The sequence below is a fragment of the Oryctolagus cuniculus genome, chromosome 14, assembly GCF_964237555.1.
Source record: "Oryctolagus cuniculus chromosome 14, mOryCun1.1, whole genome shotgun sequence".
NCBI lineage: Eukaryota > Metazoa > Chordata > Mammalia > Lagomorpha > Leporidae > Oryctolagus > Oryctolagus cuniculus.
The window spans coordinates 20,755,998-20,768,932 of NC_091445.1; the positions used below are offsets into that span (position 1 = coordinate 20,755,998).

The 12,935-nt window shown below is 38.5% G+C and overlaps 1 long non-coding RNA gene across 3 annotated transcripts in view; it reads right to left on the bottom strand.

Annotated features, from left to right (window-relative positions):
* LOC127492781 (uncharacterized) overlaps window positions 1–12,935 on the bottom strand; it is a 73,845-nt gene that overhangs the window by 4,732 nt on the left and 56,178 nt on the right. The window lies entirely within an intron of this gene.

The following is a 12,935-nucleotide window of genomic DNA, read 5'->3' on the forward strand; positions in this document are numbered from 1 at the left end:
AAACTATAAGAATGTAAGTACTGCAAAATGGAACCTGAATATTGTTGTTAAGATTCAAAGAGAATAAAAGGTTTACTGGTCTGGCTCTGTGGTGCAGTAGGTTAATCCTCCACCTGCAGTACTGGCATCCCATATGGGTGCTAGTTCTAGTCCTGGCTGCCCCACTTCCAATCCAGCTCTCTGCTATGGGCTGGGAAAGCAGTGGAAGATGGCCCAAATCCTTGGGCCCCTGAACCCATGTGGGAGACCGGAAGAAGCTCCTGGCTCCAGGTTTTGAATCAGTGTGGCTCTGGCTGTTGCAGCCATTTAGGCAGTGAACCAGCAGATGGAAGACCTTTCTCTCTGTTTCTCCCTCTCACTGTCTGTAACACTACCTCTCAAAGAAATAAAGAAAATCTTAAAAAAAAAAAAAAAGAAGGTTTGCATACATTGGGTAAGAGTTCATGGAGCAGATGGGATTTAAGGATGTACTTTGCGAGTTCTTTGGGACAGGAAACGAATATCTAGACGTTAATGAAATGCCCTATGGGGCTTTAATCTTCAACATAGCCTTTAGGTGGTAGCTTTGTTCTTATTTTGAAAAGAGGAAAAATTGAGATTTAGAGCGTTCGGTTATAACATTGTATTATAATAGCAAACATCTTGAAAATGAAATGTCCGAATCTGTCTTATTCTACTTTGCCAGATGCAGAATTAGAAAATTCAGGTTTCAATAGAAAAGGATAGTATAAAAAAAACCTCCATAATGAGTTTTTCTAAGTCTTGCAAAAATTGTTTAGTATGAAAAAATCTATAAATAAAAAATATTCAAAAATACACTAAAAGACAAAAATATACTCATTTTAAGTATATCTAGACAAAATTACATTATAAAATTCAACATTATTTTTAATTAAAACCTTGAAAATAGGAAATTTCTTAACCTAACAAAAGACATCTACCAAAACTCTATACCAAAAATCTATCTAAATGATTAAGAATTAAAAGTATTCTGGGGCCAGCACCATGGCTCACTTGGCTAATCCTCCGCCCTCGACGCCGGCATCCCATATGGGCACTGGGTTCTAGTCCCAGTTGCTCCTCTTCCAGTCCAGCTCTCTGCTGTGAAGGAAAGGCAGTGGAGGATGGCCCAAGTGCTTGGGCCCCTGCACCCGCATGGGAGATCAGGAGGAAGCACCTGGCTCCTGACTTCAGATCAGTGCAGCGCCGACCATAGTGGCCATTTGGGGAGTGAACCAATAGAAGAAAGACTTTTCTCTCTGTCTCTCTCTTACAACTCTATCTGTCAAAAAAAAAAAAAAAAGTATTCTGTTTAAAATCTAAAGACAAGCAAGTGTCTACTCAGAATTTTACTGGATGTGGTGATCAAAGCTGTTAGAAAAAAAAGAAATAAACAGCATAAATATTGGAAAGCAAGGTAGGATCATCTGGTTTAAAACTTCAGTGTACATTTTACTAGAGGAGAATAGGTAGAGATTAGCAATGATGATAGAATATAGAGGTGGATGTAGCTGTTTGGTTGAGATGTTGGATTATAGATTAGCTGGAGAAGTATGGGATTTTGCTTTGTAACTTTGTATCATATTATCTACATATACTGAATATATTTTGCATATATTAAACATTAGAAGATAATAGTCTTTAAAATATGGTAAAAGTATGAATACTTACTCAAAAACAGTGAATTAATGTTTAACTTTTTTTCTCCTAACTGATCTCCACACATTTTCAATTTAGGCCTACACACGAAAACAAATCTACTGAATTCAACTTTGTCTTTTTCCAGCACTTGGATCTCTTGGAAACAAGCAAGCAGTAGCTAGGTAAACATAAACTATTGAAATAATCTTAGGTATTAGTAGTATTTCACATATATCAGAATATCTGTTCTGTACAGTTTTTCATTGTGAATCTTTTGGACCTCCCCACCTGTTTTGTTCCTCTCCTTATCTTGGTCTTTAAAGAATTCTTGAACTTTCCATCTGTTCTAAGGAAACACCATAGCGGATAAGTGCTTTTGTCTGGCTCATTTGAATAAGTATGTTCTGTGTGCCTGAATGGAACAGGGACCAAGGGAAGGAAGGAAAAGTGCCCTAACAACAGCCCATCTGGCTACTTTTCTTCAGTCATGCATAATTTGTAGATGTTGCTCTCTAGATAAGAATTCTCTAGATACCAGACGCTGATCTGGTGTACATTGCTGAATAATGCATAGTGCTAGCAGGACAAGTAAACAAACCAGCAATAACACATTACAGAAGGCTGAGTGCTGGATAGAAGTGCTAGGGGAGCACAAGTGAGAGGCACCTCTCTTAACGTGCGAGAGTTAAAGGAAAAGCACTTAGACCATTAATGGGTTGTTCACTGGAGGGATTTTATGTACACCTGTCTGTGGTCAGCAGAACACTGTCAGCCAAATTTGCCTACACCTAATCCCTGAACTCTGTGGATATTCTACATTCTATGGCAAGGGGGGATTGAGATTGTCAATGTAATTAGTATTGCTCATCAACTGACCCTAATAGGAATACAAAGATTATCTTGAAGTATCCAAGTCCTTTAAAGATAGAAGATGGAGAGAAAGGGGTCAGCGTCAGAGTGATGCAGTCTGAGACAGACTCACCTGTTGTCAATGGCTTTGAAGGTGGAAAGGGACCACAAGCCACAAGAAGAGGCAAACTTTAAAAGCTAAAGCTTTTCTAAAAAATCCATTCTAGACTCTCCAAAAAAGCTGCAACCCAATAATTCCTTGATTTTAGCCTAGTAATACCCACTTTTGAATTCTAAATTTCCCTAACTATAAGCTAATATAATTGTTTTAAGGCACGACCTTTGTGGGCTTTGTTAAGGCAGTCACAGACAATGAATATGATGACTTTTATCAAGGAAACCTGGGGTAATTCCTAGTTTTATGAACCATTAAATGAGAATGAATTCTTTAATTTGGGTTTCTGTAACTATTGGTATGATCATAATTTACTTTTCTGTTTCAGTCTTTAAATGACGAGTAATATTGATTGATTTTCGAATTTTAAACTAGCCTGGCATCCCTGAAAATAACCATACTTGGTCATTATTTCTTTTATATACTACTGTATTTAATTTACTATTATCTTTTTTTAAAGATTTATTTATTTTTTTAAAGGCAGAGTTACAGAGAGGCAGGGGGAGAGAGAGAGAGAGAGGGAGAGAGAGAGAGAGTCATCCATCCGCTGGTTCACTCCCCAGATGGCCACACTGCCAGAGCTGCACAGATACGAAGCTTCCTCTGGGTCTCCCACATGGGTGCAGAGGTGCAAAAACTTGAGCCATTTTCTACTGCTTTCCCAGGCCATAACAGAGAGCTGGATTGGAAGTGGAACAGCTGGGACTGGAACCGGCACTGCAGGAGGTGGCTTTACCCACTATGCCACAGCGCCAGCCCCCTACCATTATCTTGCTGCAAACATTTGCATCAGTGTTTATAGAAACTACTCAATCTATACTTCTTTTTTCCTTCAATATTTATTTATTTAGTTATTTGGTATCAAGAGAACGAGACATAATGAGAAATCCAAAAGATGTTACAGAACTGATGGAATTCCCCTGGAAACCAACTGTGCCTAGAGTTTTCTGAGCCCTGAGATAGGGGTATTTGTATTTTGTCTGGGAGTTCTAGTTGCAATTAGTGTGAATAATGTAGTTGTGCCCTAATTGGCATAATATTTGCTGGCACAAGAAGGCTTTGTGTAGTATTTGCTTCATTCTCTTTCTGCTAGAGTCAATATTTCTAACACCTGGCGTGTATGTCTTTCATTATTTATGGAAACTTTCCAGTCATTATTTCTGCAAACTTTATCCCCCCTTCATTCTTCTTCTTGATTTTTTTTTCTGGTGCTCCAATTAAACATATATTAGGACTTTTCTATTCTGTCCCTATTCTTAACTACTTTCCTATTTTCTTATACATCTAGGTAATTTCTTCAGATACATTTTCCTTTACAATAATTCTCAACTCTGTCTACTCTGCCATTAAATAATAACTTTAAAATTAATTTTTTATTTGAACATTTATAATTTTATTAGTCATTATTCATTTGTCAACATGGCTAGGCTATGGTATCCAGTTGTTTCATCAAACACTAGCCTATCTACATGTGCTGTGAAGCTATTTTGAAGACATAATTAACATTTACAACCAATGGCTCACAATAAAGGAGATTACCCTCACTAACATGGTTGGGACTTCCTCAGTTAGTTTAACACCCTCTGAGAAAATCTGGTTATCTAAAAAGGGATTCCTGCCCCAACTGTAAAAGAGAAACTCTGTCTGAGTTTGCATTCTTCCAACCTGCCTTACAGTTTTGAACCAACTCTGCAACAGTTTTTGTCTGTAAGCTGTCTTATGATTTTCAAACTTGCAAGCCTCCCCAATTATGTGAGCTATATAAGACTAGATAAATGGCAGACAGATACATAGGTAAATAGAAATTCAGATGATTACATCAATTTTGTTAGTTCTGTTTCTTTGAAGAATCCTAAGTAACTCAATTATCGAATTGGTGTGGACATTTTTAGTTTTTTCATGAATTACTGCTTTTATTTTGGTAAACAGTTCCAACAGAGTAATTTTGGAGTTTATATTTAATACTTCAAATTTTTTAATCATTTGAAAAACTAAATCTATTTTTGATTATTCTGGTGACTATTTTCCTTGGTGATTTGGTCACGTGTATATTTGTGACCTCATATTTAAATCTCATATTTATAATATTAAATCTCATATTTAAATAATGTGATCTCATATTTAAATAATGCACTTACCAAAGTTGAAGGTATTTTCTACCTAACAGAATTTTGCATTGGTTTCTGCTGGGAGCCAGGTAGTATTGTCTAACTGGAACCACTTCTACCTCCTTTCCTCTTCTCAGATTGTCTGAAAGCCACACATGCAGCTATCCCTACCTTAGGCTATTGGTCCAAGACCTAATTTTGGGATCATTGGGCTAATATCACATCTGAACTTAGATCATCAAACTCTGTGTTTTCTGATTACATTTTTGGCTGCGTGAGGACCCCCTACGCCCTGTGATGATTCTCACACACATATACACATATGTGCTTATCCATGAGCTTGTTATATCACAGCAGGAAAGCCCCCTCATAATTACTGGTTTGAATACTACCAGTAGTTCATTGCCAGTTCTGTGTATTTTCCTAACAGCTATACAGATATTTAACAGATAACTGGGTGGTTATGAAATGCAATTTCATGATCACTGAAAACATACAGAATTTGCTTGAAAGGGATATTTCAATACACTAAATTATTTTCTTTAATGCTTTGAGTTTGTTTCTAATAGAATGTCAGAGAATGTTGAACTTGACTGTAAAATAGTTAGAGGCCAAATAAAATGTATCTGTGGAATTATATAAATTCAACTGCAGGTGATGGATCATTTCAAACAGCAATGTTGAGGGTTGTATTTATCACCAGGACCTTACAGAGCCAAAAAGTCTGCTTGAAACATTTTTATACCTGGAAGAATCTTATTTTTGGTGACAGGGTGGGGATGGGGTACAGGGTAGGGGCAGAATAGTGATTGGGAGGACCATTAGCCAGAAAATAAAACAATTTTTCTTGTGTATGAATCACAGAACCATGGAAACTGAAGCCTGAAAATGACCCAATAAGTCATTTAATCCATCCTTCTTTCAAAAGAAAATGACTTCCTCAAGAATTTAAAGGAAAGGATCTTGTTTCATTTATTTTGAAAACAATTCCTTTAGGCCTATCTTCACTCTTTTAAACTATCCCAATTATATTATAATTTGAATGGCATAACAGTCATTCAAGATGCCAGGAGATAGAATGGTAGCATTCTGTTAAAACGTTTATAGAATGAAATATAGTTCAAGGAAAAAAGGTCCTATTACATAAAATTTAAAAATTTCATAATAGCCAATATTATAGACATCTTGTCTCAAATAAAAGAACGAGTAGCAAGTGTTCCAAATAGATTTAGATAATAAATCAATCATCCAAATCCTGCCTAAGCACACATAAGATATTTGAAACTTACAATAGACATTGTTAACTGCAGAGTAACCACAAGTAAGTGTAGACACTATCTTACCAGGCCACAGCCAAAACAAGAGTTAGTTGCTCATTTTCTCTTAGGATTGAATTGGCCTCCCTGCACCTGTCCCAAACCAGTAGTCATGTCCTCGGACTGCGAGTCCTTGTGACACGTCAGTCTGATATTGTCACATTAACTTGCAAAAATTTGGATAATTCTAATTCTCTCTGGAATTAATTCTTTTTTAACAGGCAGAGTGGACAGTGAGAGAGAGAGAGACAGAGAGAAAGGTCTTCCTTTTGCCGTTGGTTCACCCTCCAATGGCTGCTGCGGCCAGTGCGCTGCGGCCGGCATACCGCACTGATCCGAAGGCAGGAGCCAGGTACTTCTCCTGGTCTCCCATGGGGTGCAGGGCCCAAGGACTTGGGCCATCCTCCACTGCACTCCCTGGCCATAGCAGAGAGCTGGCCTGGAAGAGAGACAACCGGGACAGAATCCGGCGCCCCAACCGGGACTAGAACCTGGTGTGCTGGCGCTGCAAGGCGGAGGATTAGCCTAGTGAGCCGCGGCGTCAGCCTATGTCTCTTTTAACAGTTTTTGTGTTAAAGTCCACGGCGCTGGCTCTGGAATTAAATTTAAATAATTCTGCTTAGAATTCATTTTAAATCTGGCTTTCCAGTTTCATTTCCCATGTATCACTGTCCTTTCACATGTCTGGTCCCTGTGATTTGTTTATCTCAACCACCTGCTGTTTTCTAACCAAGCGCTTCCTTCTCCAGATTACTGGTCTTTGAATGTTTGCCAGTTGTTGGTCTCCTCCCCTACTCACAACTCTGTAACCACCTGTGAGGCTTTAAATATTCCCTAATGCTCATTTCAGCTCATACTATCTTTGAAAATTATCTAGGAGTCGTCCAGCTGAAAACAATCTCTCCTCTAAAGACTTCATGAATATTAATTTTGACCAGTTTTATAGCCTTCAGATAAGCATTGTATTTGAGACACTAGTGAAAATATGGTAACTTACTAACTTATGTGCTGTTGATTGTAGGAATCCACATAATAGCCATCTGTCTCTTCTATAGACTTTGCCTTGCCTGACTTCATTAAGTATCATCGTTAAGACACAGTTAGCTAATTTCTTATGGCATAGATATATTACATGAGCTACATAGGTATAGCTTCTGGAGTTGGAAAAATGGAGAGCAGAATCTTGGTTTATAACTAGCCCCTGACAATGTACTTAACTGCTTATCCTGAGTGTCATTATTATTAGCAAAATGTATTCACAGTTACATAAAGCTCAAAAGGGTTTTTTTGAGGATTAAATGGTATAATTCTATGTGAAACAATTAGGAAAGTGCCTAACTTACACATATTAACTATTATTATTAATATTAATTTTACATGATTTAGTTTTAAAATAAATCACTCTAAAACAGAATCAAACAGTGTACTAATATCCAGATATTTGCTAGAACTTGGAGACCATAATTGGATGTCAGAGATACCTAAATCTTTTCCATGTAACAAGATTTTAGGTGCTTAAATTTATGCTGATGGAAAACAATAGAAAGTCTTAAAATGATGCAAGAATACATCGCTATGGAATGGAAAAGGGAGCGGGAGTTGGGAGGGTTGCGGGAGGAAGGGAAGCTATGGGGTGGGGGAGCCATTGTAATCCATAAGCTGTACTTTGGAAATTTATATTTGCTAAACAAAAGTTAAAAAAAAAAAAAAAAGAATGCATCACTAACATACAGTCCACCTCATTCCCCTTCAATCTGTGGTCAGTCAACAAACTTTCCTTTCTACTAATTTTGTGTAAAATAATATTTAACTCAGGCAACCAAGAAATGGGAATTGGTTCCAAATTCCAAGATTTTATTTATTTGGAGGGAACAACACAATATATATCTCTATCATAAATATAATTTCTCCAGGGAAACCCCGCTCCATTATACTAAAGGCTTATACAAGTTTTACATTGTATGGGAGACCAAATTTGTTATTCTGATATTACAAGTAGCTAAACCCTGTTGGATTTGCTTCAGAGAGCCTCCCATAGCAACAGCCTGTGACATCTTATCTACCCTTAATTGGTTAAAAACCCTAGCCTAGCCTTCAAAGCCCTGCCCAATGTTTTTCCACAATGAATCATTCTAGGTCATTTCCACTGCTGCCAGAATAAGGAATGGTTTTTTGCCTAAGAGGGTTGCTTGGCACAAAGTAACCAAATGGAAATAACACTGTCATAGAGATAAGAACTACTTGATCTGTAGAAATTCACCTGAGCTGGGGCCAGTGCTGTGGCAAAGCGGGTAAAGCTGCCCCTGCAGGGCCAGTATCCTGTATGGGCGCCAGTATAAGTCCCAGTTGCTGCACTTCCAATTCAATTCTCTGCTAATGCACCTGGGAAATCTGAGGAAGATGGCCCAAGTCTTTGGACCTTGCACCCACGTGGGAAACCCGGAAGAAACTCCTGGATTCATATTGGCCCAGCTCCAGTTGTTGTGGCTATTTGCAAAATGAGCCAGCAGATGGAATATCAATCTCTCTCATCCTCTCTCTCTCTTTTTCTTTTTTTTTTTTACAGGCACAGTTAGACAGTGAGATAGAGAGACAGAGAGAAGGTCTTCCTTCCATTGGTTCACCCCCCCAAACGGCTGCTGGTACTGCGCCAATCCGAAGCCAGGAGCCAGGTGCTTCCTCCTGGTCTCCCATGCACACACACACACTCAACTAGATCTTCCTAAATAGGCTTTTCCAGCTATTTTACTAAGTGACTCTAGTATATTTTGAGTAGAGCTATCATTGCAAAGGGCAAATATACTGATTTAGCATGCACTTCTTACTACCTCATGTAGTTTATTTGTTAAATATGTATAAATCTAATGGAAAAGAGATCTTATATTCAGAAAAGGCTCTCCACTTAGTTCTCCTGACATGGACAGGAATCAACCCCTTTCCTCCTGGTTCACCTGGGATGTGACTGGAATTTTTCAAAAGGAGCATTTCTAGGTAGTTAAAGGTGTTGCAAGGACAGTGGCAAAATAAGAAGTAATACCTGAAAGTGAATGCTTTACAATCTACGGAAGTTCAAGGCTTTAACTCACTAAACAGTGGTTGACCCTTATTATATTTGCCCCAGGACCTTACAAAATAAAAATTCACGACATTTTGTCTTATTCATAACCAGTTTAAGATCCTAGACACAGAATGCAATGCAAAGGCATTTGCAATATAGACTGTACTCCTACCTTGATAGTAGCCCACAAACTACAAAGGATGTGATAGAGTCTTCCCACCAGCCACCAACCCAAAATAGAAAACAGAGAAGGCCACGTGCTAACTCAGGAACAACGGAAACATGCACAGTATAGGAGCAAACATGCCAGCCCACTTCAAAGATGTAAATTAGTTCTTTTGAAGAAGCAGATATTTGAGGCTCTAAATTACAATGTCAAATTAGATAGAAATCTTCAATGTAGCTCAGTCACAAAGTCACGCAGGCTCTTTTGGACTCAATACTAAGAGAGATCATATCACTGTGTCATAGAACAGAGAGATGTGATGTGATAGCACTTTCCAAATGGATGATGTGCCTGCACCTGGAATATAGCGTTCAATTTTGTGCTTGTTGATGCCCAAAAGATCTAGATAAATTGAAAGGAGCTCAGAGGAAGCGAAGTAAAAAAAAATGATTAGTGGAATGAAAAATTTGATGGATGGACTGTAGACAGAATGTGCTAAGCAAAGACCTTGAGGGAGAATATGTTGGGGAAATGCTACAGACACAAGTAAGTTTTATGCTTTGGATTGAACAAAGAATAAGGACATGGAGATAAATTAATCTGTAATATTTCGGAAATTTGTCAAATTAATGAGATGAAAGTATGAGTAAATCTATTATCTTTTAAAGCTTTCTAATTCCAAATTAGTGATCCTAAAATGCTACTCAAAGTGTGGTCCAGACAACCACAGTCTCAATATCTCTCAGATATATAGAATCTCAGGTCCCTACCCTGAATCCTGAGTTTAGATCTGAATTTTAGCTAGATTCCCAGGCAGTTTGTGGAGGCACATTAAATTTTGAAATGCACTGGTACCTTAACAAAAAATAAACTTCAGATAGAATTTATTTAAATTTTGGCTTTACTACTCATTATCTGTGGGACCATGAACAAGTTTCTTAATCTCTGCATACATGAAATTCCTCATCTATATAAGGGGTGTAATGAATTCCACAGCTGAGCAATGTAGTGAAGAATTTGAAACAATTCGTGTGAAATGTATATCAGCATATCCAGGGACCTGTACACTGGAGCACTCATAAATGGTCTGGTTGGCCTTCTCTGAAGGAAGAGAAATGAAAAGTAGAAGCAGTAGGAAAAGGAAAAGGAAGCAGGAAAGGTAAGACTGAACATGAAGTAAAAGATGACGTTCCAAAGAGCAACACAAGTGCTTTCCCAACTTTCATTTATGAAATTCAGTCTCCAAACCCTGAATAGTTTTTCTGCTTAATAATTCAATCTTTTTCTGCCCTCTCTCTCTTTCTTTGGAATAATTAAATGCTCTTTTGAAAGAACATTTTGGAATTTAAGCATTCTCCCAATGTCTCACATTTTAGAAAATTCACAAAAGGAGTGATTGGAGCCCTCCTTAACCTTTGGAGTTTGAGAGGTGGGAAAATAGCTCATTCATTCTCCTTCCTGCATATGCTGAATACACGTGCAAACTCTGCATGCAAACTGATGGATAAGATATACAGCAGCCATCAGAAGACAATAAAGTATGAAAATTCTATGAGATCAAATGCAGTTCTACTTGACACTTTGTTGTGGGGACCAGAACTAAGCTAAAGGATGTATGATGGAATATGAAGGAAAAGAATATCTATGGCCGCTGTTACAATAATAAGAAAGACCATTCAGGACTTTGGGGATGATGTGAAGACTAGCTCAATAGGGGAGACAGATAGAGCTCACATCATGTGCAGAAAAGATGGCTGGGGATTTGCAGCCAATGGGTAGAAGGAGGTGGTCAGTGCCTACAAAGTTATTAAGAAGAGATAGTAAGTTTACAGGATTCTCACTAACCTAATTTAGGATTTTTACTGAACCCAAGTCAGAGTCATCAGAGATCATGGGAGAGGGACTGAAAAGTTTGATCAGATATCAAGGCTGAGAGGTTCTCTCAAAATTCACAGAAGTATTTTTGCTAAAACTGAATCATGAAGGCCAAAGACAGGACCAAGGATGAGCTGTAGTTGAAAAGAGAACTCAGAGGAGCCTGACTATGGTTTGATAAAGGAAAGAATCTTTGTCAGAGTTAAGAGGCTAAAATGAACACACACACACACACACACACACATCCTGCATGGAAATTCAACTCTCTAAGCTACCACTGAACAAACTTTATTCTCTGAGGACATCTTAGCCACAAATGTAAGTAGATAAGGAGAAAGACCTTTTGGAATTCCTTCTGTTGAAGAAACTAAAAAAAAAAAAAATCAGGAAAAACCATATGAGCACAGATTAATTTTAAGATAAGAGGAATGCTTTGCTTTTGATGGAATTAACCAAAACAACACACAATAAAATAAACACACAAAAAAAGCACAAAACATCATTATGTCTTAGGGAATCTGGGGAGAATCAATATTTGTGTGTGTATGTGTGTGTGTGCATGTTTGTGTATATTAGAGAGACAAAGTGAGCAAGAGAGATTGAAAAGCTCTTAAACAATTCCAGAGAATGCACTTTAGATAGTCAATTCATTCAGGGTTTCAAGTTCCAAAAAAGTTGAGAAAGCAAAATGACACATTGATTTGCAATTATTTTGTACTCCATTTCTACTAAGATCACATACATAGTTAAGCGTGATCCTAAGGTCAATACTCTCGCGGTATATATGCAATCCTGATATTGGTAGGGCAATGATTATTGTCACAATTCAGAACACTCTAAGTTCATTATAAAATAGAAAATTTATTCTCATGTATTAAACATCCTTTATCATATAAACACTTTTTGCTACTAAAATGTGGGCCGGCGCCGCAGCTTAATAGGCTAATCTTCTGCCTGCGGCACCGGCACACCGGGTTCTAGTCCCGGTCGGGGCGCCGGATTCTGTCCTGGTTGCCCCTCTTCCAGGCCAGCTCTCTGCTGTGGCCCAGGAGTGCAGTGGAGGATGGCCCAAGTCCTTGGGTCCTGCACCCCATGGGAGACCAGGAGAGGCACGCAGCACTCCGGCCGTACTGGCCATTGGAGGGTGAACCAACAGCAAAGGAAGACCTTTCTCTCTGTCTCTCTCTCTCACTGTCCACTCTGCCTGTCAAAAAAAAAAAAAAAATAGTAAACTGTATTCCAAAGCACATCTTTTTGCCGACAGTTTGTAATTAGTGTGTGATCTAAGATGCATTCCCTTAAACTAATCCACATTGTTACTTTAATGCTTCTATGATGCTAAAGAACTCCTGAGACATAATTCTCAAATATTAGGCAGCCTCTCAAAACAAATACTTCATTTGAACACTCTAACAGTGAGATAACTTTGCTAAATCACTTCTTTTTTAAAAGACTTATTTGTTTGTTTTAAAGTCAGAGTTACACAGGGAGAGAAGGAGAGGTAGAGAGAGAGAGAGGTCTTCCATCCACTGGTTTACTTCCCAATTGGCCACAACAGCCGGAGCTGCACCGATCCGTATCCAAAGCCAGGAGCCAGGTGCTTCTTCTGGGTCTCCCACACGGGGGCAGGGACCCAAGCACTTGGGCCATCTTCTACTGCTTTCCCAGGCCACAGCAGAGAGCTGGATTGGAAGTGGAGCAGCCAGGTCTTGAACTGGTGCTCACATGGGATGCCGGCACTGCTTGT